This window comes from Uloborus diversus, chromosome 10 (assembly GCF_026930045.1).
Source record: "Uloborus diversus isolate 005 chromosome 10, Udiv.v.3.1, whole genome shotgun sequence".
NCBI lineage: Eukaryota > Metazoa > Arthropoda > Arachnida > Araneae > Uloboridae > Uloborus > Uloborus diversus.
In genome coordinates, this window is record NC_072740.1 from 53,911,530 (window position 1) to 53,930,260 (window position 18,731).

The following is an 18,731-nucleotide window of genomic DNA, read 5'->3' on the forward strand; positions in this document are numbered from 1 at the left end:
TCATTGAACGTTAAAGTATTTATTTTTTAAACTGAGCAATGAAAATTCTATCGGTTATGTTTAACCTGTGCTAAGTAGCTATACAGAACCCGTTTATTCGATCATTTCCTGAAATGAATAACATTTTATGGAATTGAATTTATTCTGCACAGGGTAGGATGGGGTGAAATGGGTAATTTTTGACTTATTTTTACATGTAAAGTTTCTTTAGCATTACTTTGGTTATATTTTAATGGTGTATTTTAATTACATTTGGATATTAGATTCAGCCTAAACATGGGAGCCTACTTGCCCGGAGGGCCCCCCAATATTAAACTTTTTCTTTACATGGTATATAAATGTTTTCAACTGTTTTGAACTATTAAATTTTTATAAATATCTTTTATTAAAGTGCAAGTTAGAAAATTTTAATTGTTTTTGCCGGTTCTATTTCAACAAGGTTTATGAGCTTAGTGGGAAAACTAACTCTCCCCCATAAAGTGAGACAATTATCTGCAGTGACACCTAGCATAGAATTATATGGCTCGCCTAATACTCCATGTTAGTACGGAGTTCAGTATTAGTGCTTATGGCATTTATTTTGTTTCTGTTAATTTACAATATTTCAAAATGTTTGAATCTTCTTTAATTGTTTTTTTTTAATGTAAATTTCGAATCACAAATACTACATTGATACAGAAGTAAAGTTACTTTAGAGCTTCCTTTTAAGATTGGATGACTATGCATGGCGGGCTATGACCATGCAAATGTCAAGTGTGTCACAGGAAATGGGGGTCAATGGGGTCAACCCCCAAAAAAATCAGAGGTTCAGACTGCAAGAGGTTTTTTTTTTTTTTTTTTTTTTGGTGGGTACGCCACTGCTCTTGAGGGATGGGAACATTTGCAATGACGAAAAGATGTGTATTTGAGCACGTTCTTCGACTGTACGATTTAAGGGGGCCCCACATGTTTGTTGTGCTTAAAGTCCTAACATTTTTAAATTGGGTCCTAACACGTGTGATTTGCCCTATAAATGTAAATATAGTCTAAATATTAAGGAAAAATCAGCTCAGCCCAACAATGACCCATTTTACTCCATCCAAAATAAAATGAAATAAAAAGAAAAAAATAATATTTTCTTACCGGATAGCTTCCAGTGGAGGTAATAACATTCTTTTGTGAGAAAATACTTTTAATTTGCAGTTATTCAATAAAATGCAAAAGAGTTTTGGAAGTTTTTGCTGTTTTACAAAGCAACATCTGATGCTGATAAAATGCTTTTATTCTGTTATTATATTCACCCCAGAGAAGTTTTTTAAGACAAAAACTTCTTCCCACAAACTAAGAAACGGAATTACTATTGTTGGTTTAAAAAAAATCAATTTTTATTGTATTTGCATTCAGTTGGTTGCAAACTGACCCATTTTTTACCCCACCTCACCATATTCCTCTTTAAGAAATTACATTTTCTTCGGACATAAGTAATTACTTTTTGAATGACTTTACCATCCAACGTATGCATAATAAGCATAAGAAAAATACTATCCACAGAAGATTTTGAATACCTACTGGAAATTGGCTAGCTTCTAAAATTTATTTTTTCCCAGAAGCAAATTGTTTCTTGGATACAGGAAGTAAACCACTTAATTGGTTGGGAAAAAATTTTATGACAGCAAGAAATGCATTAACTTTTCTCCATCCATTTGTTTTCTTGTTAAAAACAGAAGAAATTTATGTTTGTATAATTGTTCAAGTAACGGTTCTCCTTACATGAGATCTGAAATATCGAACATAAAACGTGTAATGTTTCAAAAAGGTAGCATTAAAAAAAAGAGAGAGAAAGAGCGAGAAAATACACACGCATTTTACATGCATAGAACCAAAATCCAGGGCAATAACTTACATTGAATCATGACCTGCAAAGAATTTTAACATTCTTAAGTATAGAGCTCAGAAGAAAAGAAGTTTAAGTAGCCCTAAAAGTGTTCACAGGTTACTTCTCAATAGCTACGCGGGATCAAATACTGTCACAATGATCCATAACAGACTTGTTCGACTGTTCTTCCAAGCTCAGAAAAAATGACTGTTGATTAATTTAGATTCACGACTTGAAGAAATAAAAGAATTGAACGTCACGTGCTGTCAGGTATCGGGGATGAAAACGCTCTTCCGTGATGCCGTTATTCGGACAATACATAGACAATGAAGCAACGTCCCATAAAATGAATTTTTTGTGACTCCTGAAGTTCTTGGATGGTTAAAAACAAAGACTCGGGTCTTGGGATCTTTGTTGTCATAACGATACCGAAGGTCGTTTTGAAGAAGGGTGGTGGTTATATAAAAAGACAGAAATGTATGGAAGAATTGTTTGCAATTGAACCTCTGGTGGAAGGGATCCTTTTGAGTTTCTAGGGGCTCATACATCATGAAGAAGTTGGTAAGTTTTAACTGTCAGATTTATTTTTAAATACTTCTAACCGAAAACAAAAATATTAAACAATAGGTGTGAAATTATAATTTTTTCAAATACAACACTTTTCACATCGATTTATGCTTGTACAAGTATACTGCCTGTTTTTAACTTTTCAGTTTAAGGAACTGCTTTCTACTGGTTGAAAAATATAATGAATTTAATAATCTCATATTTTAAAAAGAAAAAAGCAAGTGTAATTGCATTTTTTCCAACTAATTTAAAATGTAATAATGACGTTTCTTGTTTGTTTCAGGAGCGTTGTCAAATTCAGTGTTTTAGAGAAGTTCTCGCTAAAACAAATGAGAAAAAATATTCCTTTTCCGAGCTTTTATGAAAATGAACACATAATGTGACCTAGTTTAACTTTATGGTGTCGCTCAAAATAAGATATATAGTAAAATTTTACATTGTCGTAAGATGTACCACTTGGTGCCTGATGGGGCACTTTGGCAGTTAAAAATAAATGTGAAAAGTTCTATTAATGAATTACAGTATATCAGTGACGCAGCGAAGTAGGGGTTTTGAGGGTGAAACCCCCCCCCCCCCCAGAGCCATTGGTTTTAATATAAATGCGAATTCTAATACAGTAGTTTACGCAATGAAAGGGCTGTTTTTATCAAAACTCCCTTCAGAAGGTATTTTTGATCAAAAAAAAAATCCCCTTCAGGCGGTTTTGTTGATTAAAAAAATTCCCTCAATCAGGTATTTTACATCAAAAAACCCCTCTAGAGGTATTTTTGATTAAAAAACCCTCCAGAAGGTATTTCTGACTGCGCTAGTGCAGTATATACATGAAACTGCTTGTCCAGGAAAAGACGGATATTTTGAAATGTTTTCTTGGATAAATGCATTGACATGACATGCGTTTTGATGATAATGTGTAAGTATTTACTATGGTAATGTGCTGAATATGTGTTGAGTGTTGTAATGCTGCTGCAAATGCGTTGTAATATTGCTGCAAGTGAATCAAACCAATCCTCAAATCTCATCCTCTTGAGATCTGCCGAAAAACATAATAATAATATTAAGCACGGGTTCTATTAAACTAAATACAAAAAAAAAAAACCCGCACAATCTTTTTTCGTTCAAATATTGTGAATAAAAGGTAGCTAGGCATATCTTGTATTCCTAAATGGCACGAAAACGAAACCCACAAGTTTTGAATATGATCTGCTGTTACACTTACCAACTGAAACTATAATTGCATACCAGTTTCCAAAAAACAGCTATATTACATTTTACTTTGAAATGCTTGAATCGAAATTTCACTATAAACCGTATCAAAATTTTACATGAGAGTTACTAGAAATGTCTGCAAAATCAAGATCTTCAAAATATCTGACCTGCTTCATCAATGGAATCCAAATCATCTGAAAGTTCGATTATTAGATCTAAGAGATAATTTAAAATCTAGGACAAATAACTAAGCGGTTCTGAGGTGTACCGTGTGCAAGGACAGCCACTCTTCCGTTTCTTTAAATTTATTATAGCTTTTCTCGTTAATATTGTTTTTATAATAAACTGCAATCAACAAAGTTTCCAGTTTAATATCAGAAAATAAATATGGTATTTGTTCTTTATCAGTATCTTATAAAACTAAAGATATTTCAAAAAAAAAAAATGTAGAACATTTTATAGCTGAAATATGTTAAAATCTGCTGTTTTGATAAAAATGCATTTAAACATATTCTCTGCGATGTAATTTAGGAAATGTGCCACGGAAAATGAAATTAAAAAGTGAGCAAACCAAAATTCAACATGTCTCAGCAGAGAACCAGGTAAAGCAAGAATTATTCTATTTAGGTTCAGTGACAAGCATGATTAAGGGGTTTTGTTTTAGTTTGAATACAAATTTTGCAGTCCTAGATCATGAAAAAAATCTAAATCTAACGGCGTTAGAACTTAGAAAATACTTTTATTGCCGTGATAATTTCCTTAACTTTCAATTAATATTTTTATATCTTTTCTTTATCTTTACTAATAATAAAGCTGAAAGTCTCTCTGTCTGGATGTCCGGAGGATGTCTGGATCTCTGTGACGCGCATAGCGCCGAGACCGTTCGGCCGATTTTCATGAAATTTGGCACAAAGTTAGTTTGTAGCATGGGGGTGTGCACCTAGAAGCGATTTTTCAAAAATTCGATGTGGTTCCTTTTCTATTCCAATTTTAAGAACAAAATTATCATAAGATGGACGAGTAAATTACGAAATTATCATAACGTGGAACCGTAACATGGGCACAAGTCAATTGGCAAGATACGAAATTATCATAAAGTGGAACTGTGACATGGGTACAAGAGAACTGGCGAGAAAATTCACCATACATTATTTGTAAATATACAGGCGAACCAAAAGACCTTTTAATTTTTCTATTACGGGCAAAGCCGTGCGGGTACCACTAGTTTGAAATAAATTGGAATACACTGGTTGGACTAGCTATGGTAACATTCGCTTAGTTATGGTCATACAAAAACGAGCAACGGTCATATGCTAGCTGAATTCAATTATTTTCAAGAAATATACAAAAGAAAATATTTAATAACATTAGTAACATTTATTGTTCTTTGAATATATTCCTTTAACCATTTTTCAGAAATTTAAAGTATCTTGACACACCAATTTTAAGCAAATATTAAAACTAAAATGTGGATAATTGACAGATCGCTTCTGAAAAAGTCGTCTGAACAACAACTAAAAAATCCTTTAAATTAATACTGGACATTTTTTTAAAAATCGTTCGTCAAATTTAGTTCATGTTTGGTCACAACGTTATTTTCTAATGCATTGGAAAAATGTTAGTTTCATCCTTTTCTTTTTTTGAACACGATTACGTAAAATGAATGAAGTTTTTAAAAGTTTGATGTCTTTAATTTCAAAAAAAAAAAAAAAAAAATCTTCAACGTAATTGAATTAAAATGTCATTATCATTCCTATATAACAATTTTGAATAAGAATTGCCAAAAAATAAATTATGGTTATATGGGCCCGTAGCTAAAATACTTACTTCTAATTGACTAGTTATGAGCACATTAGGTTAATATGATCTTAAATATTTTATTTCGTGGCAAAAGTTAACCTGTATGCTAGAAATAAAGCTAGGGAATGAGTGCGTGATAGAAAATTTCTATCTGATGAAAAATAGAAGTGTCAGTTTCTTAAAAAGGAAATCCTTCAAAAACTTCAATGCAAAGAAAATTAAACAGTTGGTGACTGAGATGTATTAACATAATAAATCACACTGTAGATAAAAACTTAATGTTTGGAAAAAATGTTGTCAGGATGTTGATGAAAGAGATTTTTTTTTTTAGAATCCACTGGATGTTGTTCCTATAGAATATTGATTGCAAACTTGATCTTGATAATTGATCGCAAACTTGATCTTGATAATTGATTGCAAACTTGATCTTGATAATACAAGACAACCTGCCACTCACTGGTTGACTCTCCATATTTAGTCATTTACCCTGCATAGAAATTTCAAAATTCCACTTTTTAAAGGTGTCTTAGCAATGAACTAGAACTTGAAATTTTAAAAGGAAATATTTTATTAATAAATGTTGAAAACTTGGAGACGAATTTTTACAATTTGATTTCAAAACGTCCGTTTGGCAAAATCATGTGTACTACTGGTTACACACGTGATCGGTGTTAAATGAGATTTTGAAGTCAATGATTAATAAAATATTTTTAAAAAATGAAATGAAAGTAAATGAAGTAAAAGTATTTTTTTCTGGTTTTTTCTGCACTAAAGTATGGCTGGAAAAAAAAAACAAAAAAACAATGCGTGCTTTTTGCGTTGGCCTATAGAATGTCTTAAATAGAACTAGTATACCACAGAAGGAAGCTAAGAGCTCTAAAATACTTCACAACTTTAATATTAAAGAAATCTTCAAATATGTATAAACAATCGCCGTTTTCCAAGAAAAAATAAGATAAATAGTTAAATGGCGTTTATCATTGACAAAAATAGGAAGTATTTGAATGAAAGCTGAATCTTCTGGTTATTTGTTTAGTATCTATATATGACACTGATAGTCATGATATTTCTACTCAACAAGAGCTGATACAAAAATAATGTATTTTTGTGAGAAGTCTACGAGTACATCAAGAATCAGATGACCACAATATCACCTGAATATTTAAGAGGTAATATTTGCACTTCAGAGCCAGAACAACGTAAGTCACATAATCGCGATTTTACAGGAGAGAGAAAAAAGGGTTGTCTGACGAAAGCAAAAGATGGGACGCGCTCTCTTATAACGATGGTAAATAATTACAAAAGATTTTCGTTTTTTAGAATTGCGTTCACGTGGCTCGATGTAGAATAGAATTCTACATAAAATGCACTAATGAACCGAAAATCACAATTTTTGAACTTACGTCAGTCTGGCTCTGAGGTACGGATATTGCGTAAACTGTTTTGATGGTTTATCCTATGCGTCTTATTACTTTTTAAAAACATTTATCATAGTTGGTCAGACAGTCCACTGTCGGCACATGCATTCCGTTGAAAATTTTTCCAGTGGTTTTTAATCTCCAGTAATCTAACAACGTATGTTTTGTTAGTCCACTATGCCTACTTTCTTTTGGTTCTAATTCTACTACGTGCAACTTCAAGACTAAAATATACATGGTACATTATTATAAGCACGGTTCTCATCAAGATATTGATTTTCCACCAATAACTCAATCTTAATCATGCTATGAATTATTAAGTTGCACACTTTATAGTCATTAAAGGGCATATTCAGATCCAACAGAATTCGATCGAATCCAATGCAATCAGCTGTCTCAACCAATAATAGCGCAGCTAGCAATTTCCTTTCCCCACCAGGAAGGAAATTTCTCGTTACGCTGCTGGTAGATAAAGTTCGATCGAACCGAACACAATTGAGTTGAACGTGCCCCTAAATCGACCTCCAATTCAGCAAAACTTGACAGCAGAGCTTAACTTTCCATTATGAGCCTATGAGATCAGGCGCAAAGATTTCCTGGCTTAGGACCCCCTCAAAACTATTAGCCTACGTAAAAATGACAAATCAAGCTTTTAATTTGTTTGTTACATTTGAAATGAAAAGCAATATCAGTGTAATGTTTATAGTAGAGCAACTAATAATATAAAAACAGCCATATTTGCCACCTAGTCACTGATTTTTACTTCCTTTTACAAACGAGCTGATGTGTGCATCACATGACTTCCTTTTACTCCAATTTAATGTCACTTTCTCATTATGGGCAGTTTTAATATGATTCAATTGTTTACTCACTAAATACACTCCTGTTTGTGAAAATTGCTACACCACGAAAGACTTACGCGAGTGAGCTGAAAATTGCAGGAAATGTAAAATAGGGCATGTTATGCAAATGATTACAATTGCAGACCGGTAGCGCATGCGTATGCTGAACAGCGCCCTCTGAACGGCAGATCGAACCGAATATAAATAGACGGCTGTAGCGAGGCGTGTATGATTACCGGTGGTTATATGCTAAAGTAAACGTTAACTGAATCTTTACTATGCCTCTTCTACGAAAGAAAGCGAAATTTGAGCAAATTTCGGAGTTTGAACGGGAAAGAATCGTCGGCCTTCGTGAAGCTGGATTGTCTTATCGTGCAGTAGCTGCTCGCGTGCAGTGTAACAGCAGCATAATCATGCGTGTTTGGAAGCAGTGGACAGACGAGGGTCGGACAGCTCGGAAATTCGGGAGTGGACCCCGAAATGTGACGCCAGCTCGCAATGACGAACCGCACAGCTTCTTCTACACAATTGGCAGCATAGTGGTCAACAGCTACAGGTGTTTCATTGTGTGCTTCATCAATTTGGAGACGTCTGCTGCAGCGTGGGCTGCGCGCAAGGATTCCTTTATGCAGTATTCCCTCACGCAAAACCATCGCCGCCTGCGGCTGCAATGGGCCAATGTGCATAGGAACTGGCGTGCTGATTGGCAGCAGGTCGTCTTTTCTGATGAATCCCGCTTCAATTTGTGGCACCATGATGGCCGAATTCGTGTCAGGCGCTATGCCGGTGAACGGCACATTCCGGAGTGCATTATTGAACGCCAAAGTGGACGAACACCCGGAGTTATGGTCTGGGGTGCCATAGCATATCATGGACGATCGCAATTGCTACGAACTGTGGGCAATTTGAACAGTACCCGATACTTAAACGAAGTCTTACAGTCCCAAGCTATTCTTTTCCTGCAAGGATTGCCAGGGGCTCTATTTCAGCAGGATAATGCCCGTCCACCTGTCGCCAGGACTGTCAAATCCTACCTTGATTCGCAGGAGGTATAGCTTCTTACTTGGCCTGCACATTCCCCGGATATGTCACCGATTGTACATGTGTGGGATTTCGTTGGTCGGCGTCTCGCTCGTGATCCTCGTCCGGTTGCTTCGACAGACGAACTTTGGTTGCGCATACAAACAATATGGAATACTCTTCCTCAGGCAGATATTCAAACTTTGTTTCACTCCATGCCGAGTCGTGTAGCAGCTCTTATTGCAACTCGTGGTGACCACACAAAATACTAATTTCTATCTCTTTTTATTGTTTGTTTGGTTTGAAAATGTAATCGCTTATTTGTACTATTACCACTCAACTGTGCATTAAATTTCATTGAACTATGATTCTTCCTTCATGGTGTTGCAATTTTCACAAACAGGAGTGTATCACCAACAGTGGCCAAATTGAAACCAGATTTAAAAAAATAATAATGATAAAATAAAAAAAAATTGCCAAGTTAGCGACAAAACTTGGAGACCAAAAGACGGGCGATGTATCGCCAAGTGTCCGCCAGATTATAACACCACTTGAGTTTACGTCGAAATTACCAATGATTTCCCCCCAAAAAGGGGCAAAAGCCCCTTTTTGGAGCATCCGAATGCAACCAAAAAGAAAGGTGCACAACTAGACCCCACTAGGAGTCTACGTACCAAATTTCAACTTTCTAGGACATACCGTTCTTGAGTTATGCGACATACCCACATACGCACATACATACGTACATACAGACGTCATGAGAAAACTCGTTGTAATTAACTCGGGGATCGTCAAAATGGATATTTCCGGTGTCTGTACATTCCTAGGCACATATCCACGTGTGGTCGGGTTGAAAAAAAACTCAATATTCATTTGGGGGTGAGCAAAATGGAAATTAAGGCCGATTTTCGGGTGAAATTTTTTTTCGCGAATACAATACTTCCTTTTGAAGGATACTTTCGGATAAATTAAAAGTCTTGGTGTAATTCGCATCCCTAGAGCCCCGAAGCCTCCATATAGTAAAAAACTGAGCATCAAAATTTTCAAAGGGATTTTTTTTTTGTCAAAATTACAAAGTTTACGCAGTACGCTGTAGCTTTAAACAGTACTTTTTATGATTAAATAGTTCGCGTGATATCTATTTAACATTAATATTCGACAAAAAATATTAGAGTTGTGACACTACTATTGGCATACGCTAATAGTAGTGTCACACGAAGTAGCGGGGAAATATGCAAGTCTTTGGAGAAAGCGTTAGGTATGCAAATGGTGAAGACCAAAACGCAGTCCTTTTAAAAACGAAAATCTCCATAAAAGATTCTAATAGTAGGGGAGATAGCGACAGTTTTTAATACATTATTTATATAAGGCCAGAATTTTTTTAAATATTAGATTAGTTTACTTAAAAGAAGAAAACGCGAGTCTACCAAAAAGTTATCGTTGCAATAATTAATAAAAAATTTTGCAATATGTTGCAAAAACTTGTGAAATTGTCTTATATATATAAGGCTGAAACTCGGTGATATTATTGATTACGTATAAACATAACGAAAAATATGTCTACCGCGTCCGAAGCGTTGCCGTGCCGTGTCTACCACCCACGCAAGGTGCGAAAAAATCAGTCAATTTTGACTTAAATATATAAGCCTAAAATTTTTTTTAGTAACTGTTTACAATGTATAAAATATAAAAACAAAAGTCTACCAGTTGTGTTATGTTGCAAAGGCATGATAGACGTCACGGAATATCGACCTCGTACCTCTATGTACCGTTTATCGGGCCGCTAGCGCTCGCTCGAAAAAGTTTGCTTGTCGTCGCGAAATTTCAATAAATAAAGCTGATTTATTTTTTAATAAATAGTTTAAATCCTGTTTTTATTAAAATTTTTAGTCTACCGTGACTAAGAGGTTGCTTAGTCTTTGGTAGACGTTGCTTAAATTATAAAGTAGTTGGAAAAGTATGAATGATTTAAGCATATTAAAAAAAATAATTTTAACATTGAAACGAAATTAAAAAATATTTTATTAAAATTAAAATTATGTACAAAATTATAGTGAAGTTCATTTTTTATTAATAATGTCTTGACCTTTTAAATTATGCCTCTTTTATTTATTTATTTTTTATGATCAAGTACTTATGAAATAAAATTTTTCGCATCGATCTTACATAACAATAAATAATTAAAAATAATCAAATAAACAGTTCTTTACATATTAATTAATCTTTACTAATAATAAAGCTGAAAGTCTCTTTGTCTGGCTGTCCGGAGGATGTCTGTAGGATGTCTGGATCTCTGTGGCGCGCATAGTGCCTAGACCGTTCGGCCGATTTTCATGAAATTTGGCACAAAGTTAGTTCGTAGCATAGGAGAGTGCACCTCGAAGCGATGTTTCGAAAATTCGACGTGGTGAGGCAGAAGGCTATGCTTCGAATATAACATCTTTTATTGCTTGCGGTAATTGTTTTCAGTAAACCATTTAAAAACTTTTCAGTTGTCCTCAATTTTCCACCCACAATCAAGAGGTGATAAGCTTGTCAGATTTTTTAAATGAAAATTTGTCCAAATTTGCGAAATGCAAGCTGTTCTGAGGAAATGTTCACGAAGTTCAGACTAACATAGGGTTAAGGATGACGGATCAAAACTCTTCACGTTTTCGAGAATTACTTTATGTTTTTTCAAAATTTTTACACTCTTCTAAAAACGTCATGGTTCTTACATCATTAATTCTTTCCATTTTATTTTGTCTGTACATTCGGCGCACAACTCTTCCGAAATTTCGAGTTGTATTCGAATTTGCGACATGCATTTTACATTGTTCGATGGCTTACTCAAATTTGTTAACGCTCCTGTGTATTCTTCCGACTTTGTAAATAGAACGTAAGGTCGAACTTTTCCTTTTCGGAAAAAAGCCGGATTTTGATCGCAACCAGTCATTGCGTGTAAAGCAACCAGGGCGGAACAAACGGTTTCTCCTAAATTCTTGTAAAGTTCAGAGACATTGATATCTCTTAATGATTTTCCAACGCCAACTTCCATCCAGACCTTTATTTAAGAATTCAAAAACTTCATGTTAGCCAATATTATAACTAATACATCAGTATCTGAACATCGTAGGTGGACGTCATATGGAGGCTGCAGCTCTTCAAAAATTACAAAGATGGTAAATCATTTTTGTGTCGGATTTTTCGCGATCTGGGGCACGATTGAGTATGATCGACTATTTTTACAACTTTTCTGTTGATGGTTTCAAATCTATAACACTGTTTGTAGTTAATATACACAAATTTATCTTCAAAATAAATCGCTTTGTTATCTCGTTCCCAGTTTGTTAGTAAATATTCTAGCAAATCTTCTTTAAAAGTAATATTTTTTAATTGATTCAAAAAGTCAGAGGGACGTGTTGCAGAGTCTCCTGTCTGAATTTTTTGACCTCTGTGAGTTCCGCTTAATATATCGTCGCCACAGAACAACAGTAAGATATCTTAATGTTATTTCTGGGATTAGATATCTTACTGTTGTTCTGAGGCGACGATATGTTCGTTATCTTTTATGGAAGGAAACGGGGTACGTGCCGAAAACAATTACTACGAATACTGCTGAACATACTTAATAATTTTCTCAATATCATTTGATGATGGAATTTCTTTCATTAGATATAATAAAAAGAATCCATCATAGATGAGAAATTTTGGTTGTTCAGAATTGATGTTTTTTAAGCACTTTTATTACACTTGGCCTGATTGTCATGGAGTAATCTGAGGCGTACTTTTGCTTATATTTCAGCAACTAGATCACTAAGAGACTTCTGGATTTTACTAAATGATTTGCTTAATCTTAAGGTACAACTTAAGGCTGAAAATTTAAAATTCTGAAGTAACATCATTATTTCGGTTAGGATGGAAAATAGCAAATTTGATGTAATTTCCCCATTAAATGTTTAAATATAAAATCCATTGTTACAAATTTTGTTGCCTTGCAAATGTAATGTTAATAGTAATCATAATGAAAATTTTGAATCAAGTCCTCTCTGGAGCAAGAATGAAATTTATTCACCGACGTTGCTTTCTTAGGGTTTTTATCCTCATCTATGCATCTATGCCAATAATCGATAACGGGGCTAAGTAAAAAGACGTATTAGGATCTTTATTCCAAGTTACTTATATGTTGTGAACCATTCTTTTGCGTATACTCAGCAACTAGACCACTTACAGACTTCAGAATTTTATTAAATGATTTGTTTAACCTTAAGGTACAACGTAACGCTAAAAAATCGAATTCTAAAGTAAAATTTTGTTTGAAAACTAAAAACTTTAAAATAACAGATTAAAAAAAAAATAATAATAACAAGCACTTTTCATAATGCACTTAAAAGGACAAAATAACTTTTCTGGGTCAGAAAGGACAATTTAAGTGTTCCTGTAGTTTTTAATTCTTTGAAGAAAAAGATTTCACAAACGAAGAAAAGTGCGCTCAAGTCATTTTAAACCAAACTTTCCCATTAAGGAAAAAAAAAAATGCGTGTTTCAACACTCAAATTTATGATTGAAAGCTAGATAATGGTAAAACATTCTCTACATGACTAGAACCGCACTTTTCTTCGTTTGTGGTGTCATTTTCTTGGAAATTTTTGAAAACTACAGGAATTCTTAAATTGTCCTTTCTGACCCAGAAAAGTTATTTTGTACTTTTGAGTGCATTATGAACAGTGCTTATTATTTTTTAAAAAATCTGTTATTTTCCAGTAAATGCAGTAAGACAGATTTTTCAGTTCTGCAGATGGCTATTATCTGTTGACCCAATTTAACATATGCTAAAGAAATATAAACATCAGCAGCAATGCTATCGCCGCGAAGCACTGGATCAAGTTTGCTCCAAAATGGCGGATGCGTCGGCTCCTCCACTATAGGGGCCTTACTCAGGCCCAGGCCCCAGACCCAAGGTTATTAAAGGTGTGTCCTTCCCTTCTCCTTTCTTCGCAGTAGATGAATAAACAGCTTTACTTCCCCATTTACGAAATGTATTGAAAAGGTGGTGATTCAAAATATTTTTGAAGAAGTTAATATATATATATATATATATATATATATATATATATAAATAATGTAACAAAAGTATGAATATCAATTTAAATATGATAGAAAATTGTAATCATGAAAAAAAAATAATAATTGAAAATTTTCCATTCATAGAGAATGAAAAGATAAAATAATCATACTTTTCCAACTACTTTATAATTTAAGCAACGTCTACTAAAGACTAAGCAACCTCTTAGTCACGGTAGACTAAAAATTTTAATAAAAACAGGATTTAAACTATTTATTAAAAAATAAATCAGCTTTATTTATTGAAATTTCGCGACGACAAGCAAACTTTTCGAGCGAGCGCTAGCGGCCCGATAAACGGTACATAGAGGTACGAGGTCGACATTCCGTGACGTCTATCATGCCTTTGCAACATAACACAACTGGTAGACTTTTGTTTTTACATTTTATACATTGTAAACAGTTACTAAAAAAAATTTTAGGCTTATATATTTAAGTCAAAATTGACTGATTTTGTCTCACCTTGCGTGGGTGGTAGACACGGCACGGCAACGCTTCGGACGCGGTAGACATATTTTTCGTTATGTTTATACGTAATCAATAATATCACCGAGTTTCAGCCTTATATATATAAGACAATTTCACAAGTTTTTGCAACATATTGCAAAATTTTTTATTAATTATTGCAACGATAACTTTTTGGTAGACTCGCGTTTTCTTCTTTTAAGTAAACTAATCTAATATTTAAAAAAATTCTGGCCTTATATATACTGTCGTAAAATTTCGGTCGCTATCTCCCCTACTATAACGTATGGCATGTGGCTGTTATAACAGTTACAAGAAGGTAAATATTACTGGACCAAAACTATACAGTTGATGCACTTTTCGAAGCAGTCTTCTACGAGCCAGAATCTGACCTCCGATTCTACTGTCCAGTACTCTTTATGAAAAAAATGAAACGAGCTGGGGGGGGGGGGGGGGGGGGGGGGGGGGGGGGGGGTAAGTCCTTACAAGTACTTCGTAGTGAAAATCCAGATTGATTTAAGAAGTTTTTTTTAATATATCATATACCCGCGGACATTACATAAATAAATGTCTTGTTTATAGGCCCCTATAGCTATTCCGTAAAGTATCTTCCGCAGACACATTACAATTTCAGTAGAAATCCAATGGTATTGTAAAGGAGTTACTTGGAGCTGTTACATTTTACGTTTAATACTGTATTTTGCATTCTCAATATTTTTTTCTTTCATAAACTTCAACTAGAGTATTTCATTGTATTATTGCATGATGAATACCTATTATTGCTTTTTTTTAAGTTTTAAAATAGAAATTTTAAATAAAGTAATTAACGCATGTACTACAATTTCGCAAGAGAAAACAAAAATATATTGGCAAAAACCATTTTGTCTCACAAAGAGCTGCCGAGCTCTTCAGTTAATTGTAGTCTTCCTCTACTTTTTTGTTTATGTGTTTCTTTAATTGTAATATTTAACTTTTTTTTCAGGCGCTTTTCGTTTTTGTAGCAGTACTGAGCACAGTTATGGCAACTTACGTAGTACCTTACTATCCACCACTGACAGCACCCATCGCTGCAGCTCCATTTTATAATCCGCTAGTGTACTCTTATAATTATGGATATACAGCACCATTTTCAGCTCTTTGGCCTCTTTGGTATGGAAAGTAAACAAAATCTAAAGCTTGGAAATTTAAAAGTAAGTTCGCTATCGTCAATTCCAGTATTTATATAATATGTCTAGAATATGAAGTAAACGTTTATCCCTGTATGGAAAGTATTTATTATGAGAAGATCAACGTTGTTCATTACAAACGGCAAAATATAATGTATAATGAGTTCTGGGATTACAAGAAACCCCATTTACAATGCAAAACAAGTTTTGAGTCAAAATTTATTGTGACTACTGCAAAGAGTCTAGAAGTTCAAATGTTTCCCTTTTGTTACATTTAATAAAGGATTGGTTATTTTTAACCCTGAAACTCGTGCATGCAACAAACTTCGTAGTTTGTGTTGGAAAGCATTGGTTAGCTCATAAATAACGTAAGACATAGGAAATAAAACAATAATTTTGTGCTGAAAGTAAAAGTAAATATTACAATGATCTAAAAAAATTTCAAGTAGTAAACGCATTTTCACTGCAGGAGACGTGAGCTTATGGAAAAACACAGACAAAAGTACGCACGTTCTATCATATATAAGCTCACGTTTTCAGCTATGAAAAAGGGTTCCTTGTAACCCCTACCCAGGTGTATGCCGCAATAGGAAACGTATGCTTTATCAACGTTGTTTATCCGGGCGATCCGAAAGAAACTCTCCAAATATATATAAAACCCCAGCTATTCCATCTCAACCAATCGAACTAAAATTTGAGATATGCAGTCGACTCTCGATAACTCTAATATTCCTTCAGCTCGAAGTTCTCTTTTAGTCCCTAAACTAGTAATGGTCATGCTAGATGAATTCAGTTATTTTCAGGAAATGCGCATAAAAAAAGGGGGAGGGGATTTAATAATATTAAAGTACTTTTCTTACAATTTTTATACCAAATTTAAAGTACCTTGACTTACCTGTTCGAAAAACATTAAAATTAAAAGAGGGATAATTGACAAATCTCTTTAGAAAGGTTCGTCTCAACAACAACAAAAATAAATTAATAAAATAAATAGAACTCCAACTTCTGCATTTTGTATTTATCGTCTGCCAAATTTAGCTTACGTTCTATCACAAAATTCTAAATAATAATTTCGAGTAAGAATTGCCAAAAAATTAACTATGGTCCTCTGCGCATATAACTAAAATTCTTTTAATTGACCAGTAATGGTCACTTTAGCATGAAAGGATCTTAAATTCACACAGCATACGATAGAAAAAAAAAGCTAAGGAATGAATAGGGGCCAATAAAACTGCAATCTAATTATTATTAAAAAAAACAGTAATGTCATGTCTTTAAGGAAGAACCCTTTCTATTAAACTTAAATGATAGGAAAATTCACTATTGATGTCAGAGAAGCATTAAAATAATAACAGACACCGTTGGTAAAATTTTATGTTCGGAAAAAATGTGGTTGGGGCGTTCTTGAAAAAGATTATTTTGAGAATTTACTGATAGTGGTCTTTAAATATCGATTGCGAACTTGATACTGACAATTCAAGACAAACTTGCACATTACTGGCTAGGTGCTCATAACAAGTCACTAAGCCCATTTGCAATATAAAGCGTCTCCAATATCCATTAGAACCACACAAATAGTATAATAATGGAAAAGACAAACAGGTACCAATGGAAAGAGTATACTGAGACTGTTCTTATGCAAAAATTTAAACTCTTGACACTATTACCGAAATATAAGGTCTTCAAATCAGCTGAAAAAAATTTAAGAAAAGTGCCAAATTTAAAAACGTCGCGAGAAATGGAAACTACCATGGGACTTCAACCGCCTACACGTGGCATCAATTTGCAAAGCGTGTGAAAGATGTCTTCCATTACTCATTAAAACTCGCTAAATTTAACGACTTTCCTTAAAATTTTGGAAGACTTTTAAGACCTCATATTTCGATAACGGGGACGATAAGGCAAATAATTTCTGATTCAGAAACATCTTTATCTGTACTCTTTTGATTGCTACTTAATTAAAATCTTTTCATTGTTACACTATTGTATATTACATTATTGTTACACGTTTCTGGACAATTTATCCAGTTTCGATGTGCAATGTTAGAACTTTGTACAATACAGAAATTTTATGAGCAATATCTTAAACGCGTATAAAATCTTGAAGATTAAAACCCGAGAGAATGTATCTATGTAAGTCTGTCTGCCACTAACTTCTTCCGAACGCCAGAGAATTGACGATTGATTGGACATCGAGAGATTCGTAAATTTTCGGACATCATGTTAGGCAGTTTTCGTTTTTTTTAAGACTTTATTAGCGGAGGTATTAATTAATGAAAACTTCTATTCTCAAGGACGTTTCTACCGTCGGTTATTGGCAACACGTGTCAATTTCCCTCCTTCCCCAAGACTGCCTTTCGCCTCTGCAAAATTATGACCTCTTTTACCTGGGGCTTATAATCGCTTTTTTTTCTCTGATAAAAGCGGAAGTGTTTCGATGTTTGAATGGTTCGTGGTAATAGTTAAAAGACGAGCGGAGAACTGGCAATGGAATGGTTGTAGAGGTGCGCCCCAAGCTGTTAATTAATGTACCGCCGCAGGCGGAAAGAAGGGTCGAAACGCTTTGAAGTACGCCACTGAAGGCGATGAAGGGCTCCAGGCAGGGTGCACGAGCCGCCGTAGCCGGCGTGGTCGAGGCAGCCGCCGAAGACTGCAAATGTAGCCACCCTGGCGGCTAGTTAAAAAAATGAGCAATTTCACTTTTTTTAGAAAAAAAAAAGGAGGAGCGGATTTAAAAAAGAACCGGTTTTGAAGAGTAGAATATTTTTGAATAAAAATATTAAACATTGAAAAATATTTCACATTTGAAAAGGACCTCGCTCAACGGAAAAAAAAAAATAGAGAGCGATCAGTTTTATAAAACTTCGTATAAATCACCAAGAAAGATAGCTAATAAATGATTCGTAAAGTTAAAGCTTGCCATTTTATTAACACCATTATTAAGAGCTTTTTTCTTTTTTTCTTACAGATTGGTTGTTTCGGCGCCAGAAAAGAATGTTCACTGACGGTAAAAAAAAAAAAAAAATGCAAAACATCTTGCAATCGATATGAATAAAGTTTGTTGTAAACCAATACTTTGACTAAATGTTTAAAACGAAGCTCGAAAAAAGAGCACAATTCACAATACATTATCATAGTTTGTAGGAAAAATCTACAAAAATGCTTACGCACACGTTTTAAGGAAACAAGGCTGTTGAGCTAAGCCTAATTTACTTTTACGCGACATGTAGTGCGGCTCTGGTTAGTTGAGCTATGTCCATGATACTTTTTTTTTTTTTGGGAGAGTTTA

At 34.1% G+C, this 18,731-nt stretch overlaps 1 long non-coding RNA gene across 1 annotated transcript; it reads left to right on the plus strand.

The window, feature by feature from the left end:
* Positions 1 to 2,213: 2,213 nt before the first annotated feature.
* On the plus strand, positions 2,214 to 18,533 carry LOC129231791 (uncharacterized). The gene is made up of 3 exons (XR_008581297.1): positions 2,214 to 2,416; positions 15,259 to 15,466; positions 18,411 to 18,533. It is a non-coding gene; the product is annotated as an uncharacterized LOC129231791 (long non-coding RNA).
* Positions 18,534 to 18,731: the final 198 nt, after the last annotated feature.